We start from the raw sequence: 17408 nt of genomic DNA, 5'->3' as shown, positions 1-17408 counted from the left end.
TGGTTAAGAAAATGAATGGATGCGTGTTTTGCTTAACCTTTGAAACATATTTTGCAAGAATATTTTGGTTGACCTCCAAATTCTATTAATGTACTTTTGGTGTGTTTGACTTTGGTCGTTCTATTGTATCACAAAAGTGAAATCATATAATTCAAAATGTCCTCACCTGGAAAGCATCAAGAAGCTTCCCATTGAAGTCAATGATGTCCGAGTGGCCCGCACTGCCCTTTTCACCAGGATAACCCTTAAAAAAGATACAAAATAGATATTTAAAACACACACACACACACACACGCACACACACACACACACACACACACACACACACACACACACACACACACACACAGTGATAGTAAAAAAATACAAAACACACAGCATAATAAAGTAAATTTTACAGTGACAATAAAATACATTCACAGGCTTTAGGCTGCTTCATTTCTCATTAAGTAGGCACCCATTTTTGAGAAGGGATTATTTTTTATTTTTTTTACTTCTGTCTGTTATACCTAAATCTGTGTGTGTGTGTGTGTGTGTGTGTGTGTGTGTGTGTGTGTGTGTTTAAATAATTCCATTATAATGGCAGTGATTCCCAAAGTGTGGTACAACTAGTGGTATGAAGGCTCCCTCTAGTGGTGCGTGAAAAATCCTCTGAATTAAATGTTGAAATCGAATAATGTTAATTACTGTATGCACTATATTATAGGCGGCCCGGTAGTCCAGTGGTTAGCACGTTGACTTCACAGTGCAGAGGTACCGGGTTCAATTCCAGCTCCGGCCTCCCTGTGTGGAGTTTGCATGTTTTGCCCGGGCCTGCGTGGGTTTTCTCCGGGTACTCCGGTTTCCTCCCACATTCCAAAAACATGCATGGCAGGCTGATTGAACGCTCTAAATTGTCCCTCGGTGTGAATGTGAGCGTGGATGGTTTTTCGTCTCTGTGTGCCCTGCGATTGGCTGGCAACCGATTCAGGGTGTCCCCCGCCCACTGCCCGAAGACAGCTGGGATAGGCTCCAGCACCCCCCGCGACCCTAGTGAGGATCAAGCGGTTCAGAAAATGGATGGATGGACTATATTACAATGCTTTGTTAGAAACAGTTCAGTTGTATTCAACTTTTAAGTACAAAACCATTGCATTCAATCTTTTAGAACTGTTTGTTTTGAGACATTTAGGTTTTGAGACATTTAGGTACAATTTTCCACTTAACATGCTATATTTTATTTCCTGTATTTAAACATAGTGTTGATTTTCAAACTATGCAAAATGTTACAATGGCTTACAATAATATGAAATATCATTTTTTTTAGGAATAAATCCTCTGTCATGTCTTTGATGAACACTTAGGTCTACTACCTAACTGTATTTTAATGTGAGTCAATGTTGTGGTACATGGAGAGCCAATTTTTTTTTTTTTAGGTGGTCCCTGCTGTAAAGGTTTTGAATACCACTGTGTTATGGCATAGCTGATGCAATTTAGTAAGCGTGGGTCCTCCAAGAGGAACCAAGTTAGCAACTTGTATCTCATGCTAAAAGGGTTTGGTAAACTGCTTTTGGGTGATACACTCACCATGGGACCTTGTGGGCCTTGTTCTCCTACTTCTCCTTTATCGCCCTGTGTGACACACATTTATTTGGTTAAATGCAGACAAAACACAACATACATATTCAAAATGTGAAAATTGAATTCTAATGCATGGTTTGGAATTGAGCCTTGGCCACGATGTCTTTCTTACCTTTAAACCTGGCAGTCCATCCATGCCCCTCTCTCCTTTTTCTGCCATTCCGGGCTCGCCCTATTTCAGTCAAGTAAGTGGTCTAGCATATGCCAAGTGGAAAGAATGCGAGAAAATCCGATAATATCTCTAGATCTCTGTACCTTTGCCCCCGGAGGACCCTGTGGTCCAGGATATCCAGGTTCCCCATCTTCTCCCTGAGAGTGAAAAATAACCAATTCTGTCTTATTTTTTTTCAAGCACTTTGGCAACGCAGAGAAAGAGTTTTGGACACATAGTGTCCAAATATGTAAGTCAGAATTAACCTTACCGACTTCCCAGGCAATCCTTGAGGTCCCTAAAGGATAAATATTTTTAGAAAGCTGTTTAGAATTTCTTGTTCCATATAAGTTAAGCCAGATAAAAATGATCATATTAAATTAAAGCAATAAAAATGTGAGTTTGCTTAAAAATGTAATAAAAACACAAAAATGTGACACATATTCACCTCAATGCCATCACGACCTTGAAAACCCTAAGGCACAGAGGACATGAATTAGAATGAGTCACCTGTACTGATTGTGCTCTAACTTTGGCCACTAGATGACAGTATTCAAAAAGGCAAACATCACAGAATTGCAAGTAGAAGATAAGAGTACTGTTCAAGATTAATGGAGCAACAATGTCCAACAGAGTCCCATTAAAGGGGACTGGTCAGCATTAAGTGATGGCCTTCAGCAGATTTAATAGCAGCTGGACACTTGAAGCATATTTTGGACTGAACTGCTCTCGAAAATCACCCAAACCAACGGGGAATGTCTTATCACCACATCAGTTAAATTCTGGCAATCACTGAAGGCTCTTTCCTGCCCGAAAATGACTTTAAAATTTGGTATTGCAGTCATTCCTTCATTCCATTTATTAGTCCTTCACATCTAAACGGATAGTATTTGTATTCAATATTGAGGAAAACTGCAAAGTTGTGGATGTTAAACTCAAACTGTGTAAAATGTGAAATTCGAGAAGCTCACATGTTAAATGCCATATCCCATTTCTGGCAGCAATTGGGCTCGTTTTAAGTCAACACAACAATTTGTGAGGGCCAGTTGGCCGTTTGAGCCACGCAACATCTGTTATGAAGTCGTGCATGGCAGAGCATCTTATGCGCTTGCCAACTCCAAATATTGCACTGTGCTATTGCCCCACACATACATGAGCATGTGTTTCGGGGGCTGTTTGAAACTTACAAAATACCCTATTAAATTCATGTTTAAGGGCCCCCACAGAATGAAAGACGCCCAACAATAGGTCGCGTTAGTGATCACGATACATGGGCAAAAAAACACTTTTTCACCATGATGCAGTGCATTTTTTCACAACAGCCAACTATCACCATGAAGACAAAAATAAACAGCTATCTTTGTAAAGGCAGTTAATTCTATATAAAGCTGCTATCAAATCTCAGACTGAAGTTACAATGGAATGCTTTTCAGGATTTGTGCAGTTTGTACAGCAGAGTGCAAATATAATTTGCCTTCTTGTGTAGAGTTTGCATGTTTTCCCCAAGCTTGTGTGGATTTTCTCCAGGTACTCTGGCTTCCTCCCTCAATCCAAAACCATGCAGGTTTGGTAATTTGAAGACAATAAATTGTCCAAAGGTGTGAATATAAATGGTTGTTTGTCTCGTGTCCTGCAACTAGCTGGCGACCACTCTAGGGTGTATAACACCCTGCGCCAAAAGTCAGCCGAGACAGGCTCAGCTCACATGTGATCCGATTGAGGACAATCACTATTCAGAATGGACGGATGTTGGGTGACACTTCAAAATTACTGTTATTCTTTGATTTTACAGTTCCACGACTTATAGCAGATGACAGGACTGAGCACAACAGCTCAAACTCGTGGCTCGCAGAAATGTCTAAAAGCAGACATCTGCACACAACCTGGAGAAGCCCTCTGTGATACAGTTTTGTTTCACTGCTGGGAGTTTTGCACTTCCTTTAATCAGCCAGGAAAGTTGATGTGAAATTGTCTATGTCGAAGGACTTTCACTTTTCCTTGTCTGTTTACACTCATGGTCTCATTGTCAACACACCAAATCAGTCCCTGAGCACTCCTGGGCCATGTGAGGGGAACATAAGTAGTCATTCCTTCGAGTAAATCAAAACTATTCAGTCTTCCATCCCATAACCGCAAGCTTTATGTTGCCACTGTGTACATTATGAACTGAGCTATGGGAAAGTTATCTTGAGAAACATAAACGGCCTCAGGCGAGAGGCACGGCTATTGTTTGGTGGGGCAGGCGATCTACCAGAGAACTCAAGACAGCAGTGCCATACTGGTTTTAGGGTTGCTCAGATCGGCTCCTGGAAGCAAAGTGTGCGGTCGATGCTATCGTGGACACGAGAAGAAACTTGTGGCTGCTGTCGTATATAAAACAGATGAAGGCAGGAGAGCTGTTATGCAGCTGACTTTGGTTAAGCCATAGCTCACTGGCAGACTCGGTTGAAGGAGAATTTACCATTGCTACGCGTCTCTCCTTGTACCGTACACTGTCACTTGACAATTCAAGAATGACAGCCAGGAGCCATATCCATTTTAGATAATGCTGACTTTCAATTTACACGGTCAAAAAGATCTTCACAATTAATATTGTAAGCAGGTTGCAGTTGTGTGGAACTGGATTGCATCATAGTAACAGCTGCTTCTTCGATTTAGCTTTCATGTAGCTAAACCAAAATGCTGTATTTGAAAGGCCTCTCAACAGCTGCAATAATTATCACTCTGTTGAATGTGTGCACAACGAAGCATAATGGGTGTACCAAATGAAGTGTTTATTTTGACTAAACTGTTTTCTTCCTGAGTCAAGTTTGCACATTCACAGTAAGATGGAATGGCCTATTGCATGAGAAGAGAGGGTGAAGCACTCAAAATGATGAAGAAAACTTGACTGATTATTTTCGATGAGACCTGTGTGGACTCCTGGAAATCTCTGGGCCCCAGGACAATTGCCTGTGTTTGGCTAACCGCAAGCCCCTCAACATACCGTAGAGAAGATTGTTTGAGAGTGGGCCTGTTTGTGCATTCGGTGTTAGCTTGTCACATGACATCAAAACTAAAGGCTCTTACTGGCTCTCCTGCTGGGCCACGAGGTCCATCTTTGCCGGTGTTTCCAGGAGGGCCTCTGGGACCTGGGGGACCTGGGGGGCCCGGCGGACCAGCAGGTCCAGCCTGCCCTTGGTCACCCTGATGAGATACAGTAAACAGAAGAATGACGGATTGAATGGACAAAACTGAAACACTTGTGAGAGAGAATTGTCTTTCCACATGAAAGCAAAATATTTAACAAGCAAAGATCCACAATCTAGAAAACATGTTCTTTCCGTGTCAATGCAGCGCCTGCAAAGCTGAAACTGACAGACAGGACTGCCTATTGTTCTCTGTTATGCTATGTTAAACACTTTTGTACACTTGGGAGCATTAGCAGGAATGGCGAAGTTTTTCTGGTCAAAACGGAAAAGTAAGAGACTGATTCTCGTGACTATCATAAAATGTAACAATTGATAATTGAAGTCAAAAGTCTTGTTAATTCAATAATGTGCAAGATTTCATTCAACTTGAACAATAACGGAAAGAAAAGTGCAGAGCTGATTAAAATGGAATTCAATTGCTTCGTTAAAGTGTGAAAAGTGAACACATGCCTTAGTTGTGGTATACCTTCAGAAAACGTCTCTGAAAGGTGCTTGAGTGGTCACCAGAGAGAAAGCCATGATCGTATCTTGGATAGACCATCTACATAAGGAGCATTAAATGCAGCAAATGCAGGAAAGAAAGAAAGAAAGAAAGAAAGAAAGAAAGAAAGAAAGAAAGAAAGAAAGAAAGAAAGAAAGAAAGAAAGAAAGAAAGAAAGATAGAAAGAAAGAAAAAAAGAAAGAAAAGGTCATGAGAATCAAGGTGGAGAAACAGCAACAGGGAAGGGCAGTCGCGATACAAAGACAAATCAGTGTGGAAATCAGCATTCTGGAAGCAGAATAGCTGTGGGAAGACCCTGAGGCAAGATGAAGAGAAATCTCTCAGGGAGGATGGTTTTCCTTGCCCCGCATAAAGAGACAGATCGGCGAGCAGCGAATGCTAGGAGGCAAACCGAGAGTTCACTGCTCAGGACAAACCTTGACAGTAAGAATCTGATTACTGTGCAGTCCTGCAAATGTGCTGTAGTTAGGTGGACCCTGAGAAGAGGAAGTGACAGGTGAGCAGTGCGCACTTTGGATGTGGCTAGTAGGAGAAAGACATGGCACACGATGTATAGATTACTCATGTACAACCGAAACATAGGGTAGACATCATTTGCAAATGGCGAGATACACCATATGTACTAAACTATTGTACTAAGTGTCCCTTTACACATAAATGGAAGTGAAAATCCTGTTTCAGTCCCCTCGTTCGTCATTCAAGCCAACTGTTGTGAATGACATCTTTGATTTGGTGTTTATTCTACCAGGTGGTATGATTTGATCTGAGATCACTTCGAGCAGTATGACATTTAAGGCAACAACAACAACATTTTAAGCAAGGTGAGTAAAATAACAAAACTATAACACAGTTACTTCTCCAAGATTTGGCGCAGTTATGCTACACTTATTCAGCTTCAACAAGTGGCTACGCAATTGTCCAACATGACCAGAAAAAAAGAGTGCCAGCAATTCTATTCACCATGTTGTAGACTGACAGTATAGTTCAACATGTATTTGTCTTGTGCATAATAAATCATAATTTGTTGTCAGAAATTTATCAAATGATCACTGGAAAATAACTAAAGCAGTAGCTCAATCTGTACGGACCTGGCCTTGAGACGTAAGGTTCCCGCTGTCGATTTGCATTTGTTGTTGGAGAAATGCTTGACTGATTTCCTCAAATGGCCACTGTTACATTTACTGTCTTTACTCCTCCATGGCAGGGATTAAGTACCAAGCGCCATTTAAAAGGAGGCTTCTATTTCAGAAGGAACCTTTAATGGTGTAAATGGTGTTTGGAAAGGTGCAGCTTGGCACACTAATGTCCATTTGTTCAGTGGAGAACTGTTTCGTGCTGAATGGCATGTGTAACAGTTTCATGAATGAGTTTTTCTTCTTGGTTCCAATCAATAATGCAGTGCAGCTGGAGGCAGAACTAATTGTTCCCTGCTCATCATATGTTTTCATGTAAGAGATTTGCTTCTTTATCGGCCCGGATCTTATAGTTAGTTTGTCCAAAAAATAGAACCAATTTGAGAGTGAATAATGCAAAATAAATTACTTTGTATCATACTACAGTATCTTCTGGAAACATGGCTATAGTCAAGCTAATAGCAGCTACCTGGAGGTACTATCCATTATTTTTTTTCTTCTTGGGGGGGGGGGGGGGGAAGAGAAATCATGATTGGCGTACATTATGCACAGTGCATGGTGCGCCTTGGCAGGTGAACACCGGCCACTGGATATGCAAGATGGAGGTCTGCGCTGTTGTGGGGGCACTCACAGATGCCTCAAATCATGTCCAAAGTGAGTCCTTTATATCATGTCCAAAGCGACTCTTTCATTCTCTTTAAATGGTTTGTGTAAGACCAATTGTCTACCTTGCGCCAGCCTCTCAGACGTGTTCTGAGTAGGAATAAGATTTACACTATTTGTCACCAAACTCCAAGAAACGACTTTTGCTATGCCAGACCACCCAGCTTAGTGGAGACCGGTCTGCCGAATTGGCAAACACGCGGCCTCTGTAAACACGACTGTAAATACACACAATATACGATAAGATTTTGGGTGATTTATTTTACAGTGCGAATGAAGCTTCCCTGCCTGAGGTTCTTTCAAAAGTCCATTGGATGTAAAGGAAGATGGAATGAAGCTTTAAGAAAGAATGAAGGATGAACCGCATGATGACAAGAAGAGTAATCTTCATCAGGTTTCTATTAACAGGCTGTGGAGATTGCAAGGCACTTTGACATTTTTCCATTTTTCAAATCTGTATCAACTGTACTGTTGACGAAACCGCTCACACACATTTTCCTTAAATGCCTCAAAAGAGTGTCTGTTTCACGTTGGGCCTCTCCTATCCCTCATTTTCATCAGCTTGATAGTAAGACATTAAACGACTGTGCCGTTGACTCCATGGGGGGGCAAAGGAATGCTTTGGTCGAGGATGAAACTGGAATATGGCATCTCGTTTTTCAACTCAACTGATACCAACCAAACATGCAGTGACAATGTCCTCCATATGCATTGGAGCCTGTGATGGGAGGCGGTTTTATTCCTGCGCTGCACATGACCTTTAGTCCTTGGTTACTTGTGCTTTCAGGACATCTGATTATGTTTTAATGCTGCTGTCATCCTGTGATTGTCATCCGTACTCAAGACCACACTCTCACTTGACAAAAGGCACTGAAAATGATCGATTGATAGGAAGTGAAAGGTTGACAGAGATTCATTGTCATTTCCTGTTTTCAATGTTTTCTCTTTGCCTCAGAGTTCAGAGGCGGAAGAGGCTACTTTGTTGATATGGTAGGAAATGAATGACTGGGGAACTGCACTGTGTGTGCTACATAATTCAGCGGAAAATTATATATATCCTGGCCACATTTTGAGTTTAAGGGATTTTAAAAATATTTTTGAATTGTTTAGCTTGAAGTGACGTCGGTGGCATGTTGTGTTAAGAGATGCAGGCAAAATATGTTTCCGATAATCATTATTGTGTTATCGTCATTATTTTTAACATAGTCCAAAAGTGCGCCTATCCTTCCTTGATACAGATATAGCCAATGTTCTAAATGTATAGCTGAAAGGGGCGCTGTAAGTGGGAGATGAGGAAGGATGTATGGTATTTTCAAAAAGATATTTTTGTCACAGGCTCCCAAATCCCTGGCGGCACCACTGATGAGAATGCTTAACATTATGAGATTGGTCACCAGAATAATTTAGAATGCTGAAAAATATAAGACTTCTTCATTGTCCGGGACATTAATAACACTGGTCAACATGTTTTTACTACATTTTTTAATCAACGATGCAAACATACTTTTTTTGGATGAATTTGTTCTGCTGATTATGAATAAGCACCCATTTATTCCTCAAGCAAATTAAAAATTAAACATGAAAATATCTTAATATCCTCCATGAAAAATGTATGTGTTTGAAAAAAATTCAACACTTTTCTTTTTAATCAGCATCAAAAATACACTTAGAGACACATTAAGCAATCTCTGACAAAAATTTGCTGTTGACCAGTATCATTTTCAACATGTAAAAACAAACTGAACATGAATTAATTAAATTCCTAAAACAACATTTTACAATCATTGCCCGTTTGTTTTGTCATTCCCAGACATAGGATACAAATTGAACAAAGGCAATTACATTTTAACCCAAGATTTGGCAAGGTGATGAATAATTGTGGGCTTATCCATAGATTTTTGAGTCAATGCTTTAACTCAAATGTAAAATTTAAGTTTGAAACCAAACCACGGGTGCGTCTAAGTGGTGAACTGTTTTTTCTGAAACAAGCTTGTGTCTCTCGTTGAGTGTTTCGGGGGTGCTGCACTTATTTATTTTTGCTGCGGTGTGTGCAATACCTGTGGGTTGAAACAGGAAGCGCATAGCCAAAACAAGCAGTTCGACTCCATGCGCTTGAACCCCAAATATTACATAATTACCTCATAGGGAGAGCCCCACTTGTGTTTTCATGACCTGATACTGCAGGCATAACAAAGGCAAACATTCTGAATTAATCGGGTCCGTGACTTCTTCAAAGAATCCACTGAGTAAAGCACAGGGGGCCTATTTTGAAAACCACACTGCATGAAGATAATTATATAATGTCATGGTGAGTGGAATGACATCACATGAAAAGGCAGGACTGACAACATGGACCAGATACAGTACAAAGCTTCGCCACCTCAGAATGTTTGAAAAAAGACTAGATGGCAACTTTGGCGCACCCACAACTATTGTTATGTCTTTTGCGGCAAGTCTGTATTTGTACAGTATCAGGATTTCTCAGCTATCGCCATCATGGTTAGAGGATGAGGCCATTTTAAACTTCATCCAAGGAAGCGGATGAGTGTTGGTGATGTTCCAGAAGTAGATGTATAAGGGAAACACATTTCTTTATTTGGTTGGTATTGTTTGCATTTTGTGTACCGGTATTTCTTTGGTTGAGGGGAGCAAAATTGTTGGCCTGATTGTATCCCAAAATGAAAATATGTTGTCATTAAACATACTCGCTGTGAAGTTGCTCGCAGAAGACTTTCAGAAGTGTAGGACTTGGCAAAGGTGCCATTGTCCAAGTACTATACACAAAGGCACATCTTTATTTAGCTTTACTGATTTTGGATAAAGAGTTGCCAGGCACAGCTGTCCAGGTGACTTCTGAGAACTCGGACCGGAATGTCAACATGATGTCATTGTAGTTGGTGTAACCCCACTCAAAGATGCTCATTTGTTTCCAATTTGTGATGGTCTATTAGCCTGTCTTGTTTGGGTTTGCATTTGTTTTCATTTCCTGAAACTAATTTGTTACAAAATAGAACACGATTGGTTGGCTTTAGAAACAATGACTTGAATTCAAACATTATCTTGATATTATGATTTACAATTCACAGAGACTGTTCAGCGCTTTAATAAAAGTTTGATAAACTCATCACGTCACCCTTCGTGTTACCAGGTCCAGAATCAAACCAAAGTGCCCTCCATGTCACTTGCTAAGTCATGTCTCCTTTAAATATATATGTGTCACTGTCATATATGATGTGACAAGCTGATTAGAGATCAATATTTTAGAATGTTATAGGTTCATCTTGTTCCAAGTGACTGATGGGCCATACGCAGCTATCGCATCATCTATCAGCTTACATGGCTCTTACTGTGTTGAAATTCTGGAAAAGTCGTGTTTTGTCATATTTTGTATGAAAGCCGGGAGTGAATCTCCATGCAAAATTTGAAAAGTGTCTTACCCTTGGTCCAATGTCTCCTTGGTCACCCTGGAAACAAACAGGAAAATGAAATTGTATGATTTTTTTGGTACTTGGGAATACAGTACTGTAAATATACGATACGGTTGGGCAATTGGACAAAAAAAAAAAAAAAAAAAGGGGGACTATGTAAAGAAGGTAATTTGTCCCCAAACAAGCTCTGTACATTGTTCCATTTGGAATCATCTGACAGTTCTCTGATGGAAAATTGGAGACTACAGGATGCTCTCATCACATAGCATATTTAAATAAAGGGTGCCAATTTTCCAAACGTCAGCATCACGTGACATCTGCAATCTGCTCCTGTCGGACCGTGACGGATGCTGTTTATGTCCGCTGTGTTGTACTTTGCGAATGTGTTTGTCAAGGCAAATTTTAGCATTAATAGCTGGATGGACGCAATGTATAAAAATCTTCCAATGCATGATTGCCCCTCAGGCAGCTCTTGCATCGCTCACAATTGTCTTTGGTTTGGCCAGTGGTTCAGAGAGCGGGAAAACATCTGGCTATCATCGAGGCCTGTAAAACTGTTAAGTGCCCTGACGTGAGAATGTGCCAAGACACATGAGCTCCTACATTTCTACATGTAATCTTCAGCTCCTTTGAAGGATGCCCAGTGAACGCGAATGGGGTAGGGCGAAGAAAAAAAAAAAAAAAGACCATTAAGATCAGTTATGTTTGCAATCATGTTGGTGGTGTCTGGTAATTAATGTGAGATACGTGCAAAAAGCACTTAGTTAACTGATGTCGGACCATAGTGAAACATACCTTTTCTCCCTTGGGCCCGGCTGGTCCCTGTGGGAGGGGAGGAGATAAGTGGAGACAGATGGTCAAGATCTATCATCCATCAGACAAGCAACATGTATCCGAAAATGGCACCTCACGGCATTTCATCAAATGTCAAGCTACGGCCTTTTGCTTCAACCAGTCTTGAAGACATTTCACCGTAGGAAGATATTACGCCTTGACGCAGCATCTTTCAAGAATCGTTTTCAAGATCGATTGTCTTTGTGAGATGAAAGTGGAGGTAGACTTTCATCGCAACCATAAGACCAACTGATGATCTGAGTGCATTGCTCAAAGTGAGGCTGCGTTTGAAACCTCTCCTCTCAGCAGATGGCGGCTACTCCCTCTGTTTTTATGGCCTTCAAACCGATATTATATCCAACTTTTTGCTGAATTGGTGATGGTTCAAATAATGGATTAACCAATGAATTGATCATTGGGACTTCTATAAATTGTGTGCAATTGATGATTAGCTAATTCGGAAGGATTTAAGGCACTAACTATCCATCCATCCATTTACCGAACCGCTTGATCCTCACTAGGGTCGCGGGGGGTGCTGGAGCCTATCCCAGCCGTCTTCGGGCAGTAGGCGGGGGACACCCTGAATCAGTTGCCAGCCAATCGCAGGGCACACAGAGGCGAACAACCATCCACGCCCACACTCACACCTAGGGACAATTTAGAGCGTCCAATCAGCCTGCCATGCATGTGTTTTAGAATGTGGGAGGAAACCGGAGCACCCGGAGAAAACCCACGCAGGCCCGGGGAGAACATGCAAACTCCACACAGGGAGGCCGGAGCTGGAATCGAACCCGGTACCTCTGTACTGTGAAGCCGACGTGCTAACCACTGGACTACCGGGCCGCCGGTAACATAATAATAATAATAATAATAAGAAGAAGAAGAAGAAGAAGAATAATAATAACAACATGCCATCCACTTTGGAGGTTGAGCTACATCCACGGCATACTGGAAAAAAAGAAATCCAATTAAAAATCCCTCCATCTATCCATTTTCTATCTCAGTCGGCGGGCACATGTAGACAAGCTACACTCACATTCGTACGTATGGAAAGTTTGAAACTTCAATTAACATGATGTGTAGAGGAGAAAAAAAATAATTAGAAAGCTTTTACAAAAATCCCACTCAATCAATTTCGACTTACTCCGAATTTAATTTGAGGTCTTGAACATTTCCTCAAATTTTAGTCCACTGCACAATAGCAATTAGGGCACAGATAGGCATAGAAGGTTTTCCACAAAATGAACTGACAGCCTCTGCTCCGCGTTCGGAAAAAAAAAAAATCTTGAATGTATCCCCAGTAGGATACACGAATGACGACCTTTTCTTTCTTTCTGTTTGAGTTCATGACCAGGGTGCTGGATGAGGGAGGGCGCCGGTCCCTCAAAAATGTGAGTTTCAGACAAGCCCATTTATAAAATAAATAACTGCAACAAGTGTAAGCCATTAAATAATTAAATATGGTGTCAGACTTCTTTAATAGCTGAAAATTACCATTTTTAAATGGAATCTATCAAGGTTGACCCTCCTGAGAGATCTGACCTTCAATACGCATGTGTACGCACGAGTGCAATGATGTCATAGAAACTTTTGATTGCGTTTGTCCATATCGAAACTCCCGAGGCGATTATCATCCAGCAACGTATGCTCTCCTGACGTTTCTGTCCTTCCTTTTTAGACCACATCGGTACCTCAAGGTAGAATACTGTCATGTTCAGTGTGTGCTTGTTTTGTTTCAGCTCCAGCTGGTGTGAAAAGCATTTCCCTCCAGCAGGCGCACTTATTCCTTATCTATTCAAGTTCAAGTATTGAAGGACTGCCATGCTCCCAAGTTCTTGTCGGATTATTGATCTTGCTCGCTGTACCGCCTCGAGTGTTTTTTCGACCTTCTTGCGCATGTTCCTCGTCACTCTTGTCTGTTTAGATTCCGGTTATGTCAGTATTTTTGTTATAGAGATTTTTTTGTGAATTTTGGTTACACGTGTTTGGACTCTTGTAATTTTGTTTTGTGTATTTTTGGGTTTTGCTGTGACCTTGCCTTTTGCAAGTGCTTTTTGTACATGTTTCATTTTCCCTGCTTTTCATTGCCAGCAATTTCTGTTTGTACTTTGCTGTTCATTTTTGCTGAAATATTTTTGTTACGGATTTTATTTGTGTCTACGTTTGTGGGATCCCATCACCATTCAGTACGTCCACGAACTGCGTCAAATCCACTGATCAGATGGCTGGCTTTCATTATTAGGGAGGGTATCCCTAACTTGTTGGACATTGTTTCACTTCTGTTGCTGATATAGCTTCGGTGAAGGTTTGCACACTGTGCAGAGTGCAAATGTGTTTTAAAAGTTTAAAACTTTTCTCCTTAGCTTCATGTGTCTTGTGACATGCGCTCTACATCAGCTGAATTGAAATACAGTAGCTAAATCTGTGGAAATAGCGCCTTGTCTTTTTTGTTTTTGCTAAAACTTTTTTTTCCCCCTCCTCAGTGTTATGATTATGGCCAGTGTGTGGTCCTGAGGAACAAGTCAGCTCCAGCTGCCTGTTTCTGTGTTCAAAATCAAAAGCAAAAATGAGGAAGAAAAAAAAACAATCTCAGTTAAATAAATAAATAAAACAATCGAGGTAGACTTTCTTATCCGGTGCCTGTTGACGAGATGTGGGAATCAATCATTTTGAGCTCTCACAATGAAAGATTGAGAATCTACACAGGAATGACAAATGGCATTGCTCTTTCCTGAAATGGGCTAGATGCATCATAAAAACATTTTAATGTTGTATGCGTGATAGGAAAATCCTAATACTACTGCTGTTATTTCAAATGTGAATTTCATGTACATTTTACATTATGAGTTTTATTTTTGGAAATGCATCGTTCATACAAGAGTTCATTCACAGATGCTAAAATAACACATTTTGCAATTTGGTGGATTTTTGGCAAATAACAGTTTCATCATGTATGACTAGTGATGATCAGGTAGACGTATTTTAACGATTCACTTTTAAACAAGACCTTTCGACTGGTGCTTAGAGAGGAAGTTGCTCAATGAATGGTGATGATGTTGGAGAGGGTTTTACCGTTTGACCAGCTCAAGAGCCACCTGCTCAAAGGGCCCTTTCATGTGCCCCGAAGCAAAGGTTTTCACCTTTTCCCACGACTGTGTAACCAATTGCTGTGCTTCGCTTTGTTTCCTCGCAACACTTAAAGTGTATCTCACAGTGTGGGGCAATTCAGGGAAAGTTTGATGAATCACACTCAGAGGTGAAGTGCAAATGAGGCTTTCAGCGCTTGTTGCAGTTCAGCCTTGACAACTTGACAACACCACCCTCTTCAACCTGGCGATGACTTAGGAGGTAGAACAAAAAACAAGATGGCTACCGTCAGTGGTTTACCGGACTTGAAAACATTCCCTTAGGAGCAGTGAAAGTGACTGATGAGGTTCCAGGCTCAACACCCACATGGATCCATTGCTTCAAAAATGGGATTTCCTTTGGGGCAAACGGGCTCTGATATGGGCCAAGAACAAGACAACAGGCGTGTGTGTGTGTGCGTGTGTGTGTGTGTGAACATACTACCTGGCTTCCCTTGAGACCCGGTATTCCCTGAAAGGAGTTAAAACCCAGTTAGAGTTCAACCATGTCTAATGCACACTTGAAGCATGTTCTGTATTTGTGATTTATGCTCTACTTACTGGTTTACCATCCAAGCCAAGTGGACCCTGTTGGGAGACCGATAAAGAGAATGAATAAAACACACATTCGGAGATGTGCAAGTGCACAAGTACGACAGAAGTTTTACATTTTAGGAAAGTATGCTCAATCGCTCCTTGGAGAGACAAAACTGTTAACAGTCCAAATGATAAACTTTCATAGTAAAATGTTCACTGCACATAAAACCGTGATTAACATGTTTAAAAATATATATTTTTGCACAGTGTTTGTGCTGGCTTGATGATCGCTTGAGGATATGTTTAGCACTTCAGCGAAAATATTAAAAAGAGGATGGGCAGGAAAATCAAATAATCGACCATTTTCACGATTGCACGGAATTGATGGTTGATTATGTCTTGAAGCATCGGAGGCAAAATAGAGTGTACTCATTGGCTACAACCATGCGCTGATGCACCGTTGATTCAGTTTCAATTAGATAACAGCAAGTCAGCTTCTCCAGGCAACATTATTCTGCTCCGTATGACACCGGCATCAAAACACGAGTTTAGAGCATTCGGTGTGGTTCTAAAATCCACGAATGAAAGTGAATCAAAGGGCTACCCATCCTTGAGAAGAAGGAATGGGCTGATTGCTCAAATTAAATGTCAGATAAATTACACACAATCATCATCAAACACAATAATCGGGATACAATAGAAGAATTAGCAAGCATAATGTCAGCTTAGGGGGAAAGAGAGACCAAAAGTCACATGATGAAAAAGAAGACTGAAAAATAGATTTTATCCTGCCCCATTCATTTGAACCCATGTAAATTAATGCACATGCCATTCATTTTATGATGCTTCCAGGTGGTTGATATACTGTATGCCTGATGATTTATTGCTATTGCAACAATGAAGTGTTGATGGTTCAGGACCATGTGACTAAGGTGCATTATAATTGTATCTAATTACAGTATATAGTTATTTTTTTAATGCAAAGGACATCACAGACAGATTTCCTAGGTCAAATCTTCCTGCCCACATCACACATTCGCATGGTGACTGCATTGTTTAAAGTTAGAATGTGTGGAGCACAAAAAGTGGAAGTCTGTAAGTTCAGGAAATTACAGATCAATTAGGGCACTGTATTTTAATTGAGACCTACATTATTTTTCATTGCACTGTATTTAATATAAAACACATCTTAGGAAAAAAGGTGACATTTGGTGGAACACTGCCCTTATTAAGCGGAACAGTTTTCATAATTGCAAAACTCAACACCTCGATATCAAATTGATGTGTGTGTGTTTGTAGTGCCAGAACAAGAATGAGAGAAAAAAAATCATCTTGTAAATCTCTGTCAAACCCTGTCAAAAATGCAAAAACAGCAGTTAAAGTTGTCAATCGTCCTACTCTGTGTTAAAAAACAACAACAAACCCCCCCAACAACAGCCACTGAAGGGCCTCCGCAGTTCAAAAGCCTTAAAGACCACTTGGACATTAAAAAGGATCACACCTTCCAAAAAGACTTACAATGTTCAACGCTGACATCCTCCTTTAACAAGCGGACGCAATGTGAAGCTAACCTGTTTTACAGGCTCCCTTGGGTCCCACTTTAAACTCAAGCGAACATGGAATCCATCATTGACCATCATCTTCTGGCCTTGAACAGTTTACGTAAAAATGGTTTCTACTTTATCACACTCCCGGGTACTCTCAACAGAAATAGAGGAGGAGAAGAGGGAGAATGGAAGTGTCTCATTCTTCTGAGCCAATGTTCTTCTCTTTTGTCTCACAAAAGGCCCGTAAATGTGAATGAATCCATCCATCCCCTGTGTGAAAGTAAAGCTGAAACTCTCTTCATTTCCATACAGTGTAGTGACGTATAAAGGCAAAATCCCAAATGTCTAATGTTCTGTATTCACGTCACTCAGCTCTTCTTAATAGCGCAGAATTTTGATTTAATAGGCACAGGGTGTGTCCTTGCATGCCATATATTACACACAAAGGCAGATTAAATATTATTCTAATCTTGCACACAATGCAATGGAATACAACGGAATGTGTGGTTGATTATAAAATCGTAGGGTTACTAAGTATGTCTGCCATACATTTACTGTAACAAACATCATGCATTATACGTTTCTCTACTTAAAAGCAAATAAAATCCCGCATAATCAAATAAAACAGGGGAAAATTAAATGACTATGGAGAAGCGACCACGAATTCAAGAACAATT

The 17408-nt window shown here is 40.6% G+C and overlaps 1 pseudogene across 1 annotated transcript in view; it reads right to left on the bottom strand.

The window, feature by feature from the left end:
* Nucleotides 1–17408, bottom strand: part of LOC147208413 (uncharacterized) — a 127047-nt pseudogene that overhangs the window by 11519 nt on the left and 98120 nt on the right. The window contains exons 5-16 of the transcript XR_015103459.1: nucleotides 15209–15235; nucleotides 15093–15119; nucleotides 11484–11510; nucleotides 10698–10724; nucleotides 5429–5503; nucleotides 4841–4957; nucleotides 2220–2246; nucleotides 2043–2069; nucleotides 1876–1929; nucleotides 1733–1792; nucleotides 1567–1611; nucleotides 167–244 (exon numbers count right to left, since the gene is read on the bottom strand). The product of XR_015103459.1 is annotated as an uncharacterized LOC147208413 (transcript). The remainder of the gene's footprint in view (nucleotides 1–166; nucleotides 245–1566; nucleotides 1612–1732; nucleotides 1793–1875; nucleotides 1930–2042; nucleotides 2070–2219; nucleotides 2247–4840; nucleotides 4958–5428; nucleotides 5504–10697; nucleotides 10725–11483; nucleotides 11511–15092; nucleotides 15120–15208; nucleotides 15236–17408) is intronic.

The sequence above is a fragment of the Hippocampus guttulatus genome, chromosome 2 (genome assembly GCF_054856545.1).
Source record: "Hippocampus guttulatus isolate MCC_2025c chromosome 2, RoL_Hgut_1.0, whole genome shotgun sequence".
In the NCBI taxonomy this organism is placed as follows: Eukaryota; Metazoa; Chordata; class Actinopteri; order Syngnathiformes; family Syngnathidae; genus Hippocampus; species Hippocampus guttulatus.
The sequence above is the reverse complement of the archived record's forward strand: the minus strand, read 5'-3'. Positions and strand labels throughout refer to the sequence as shown.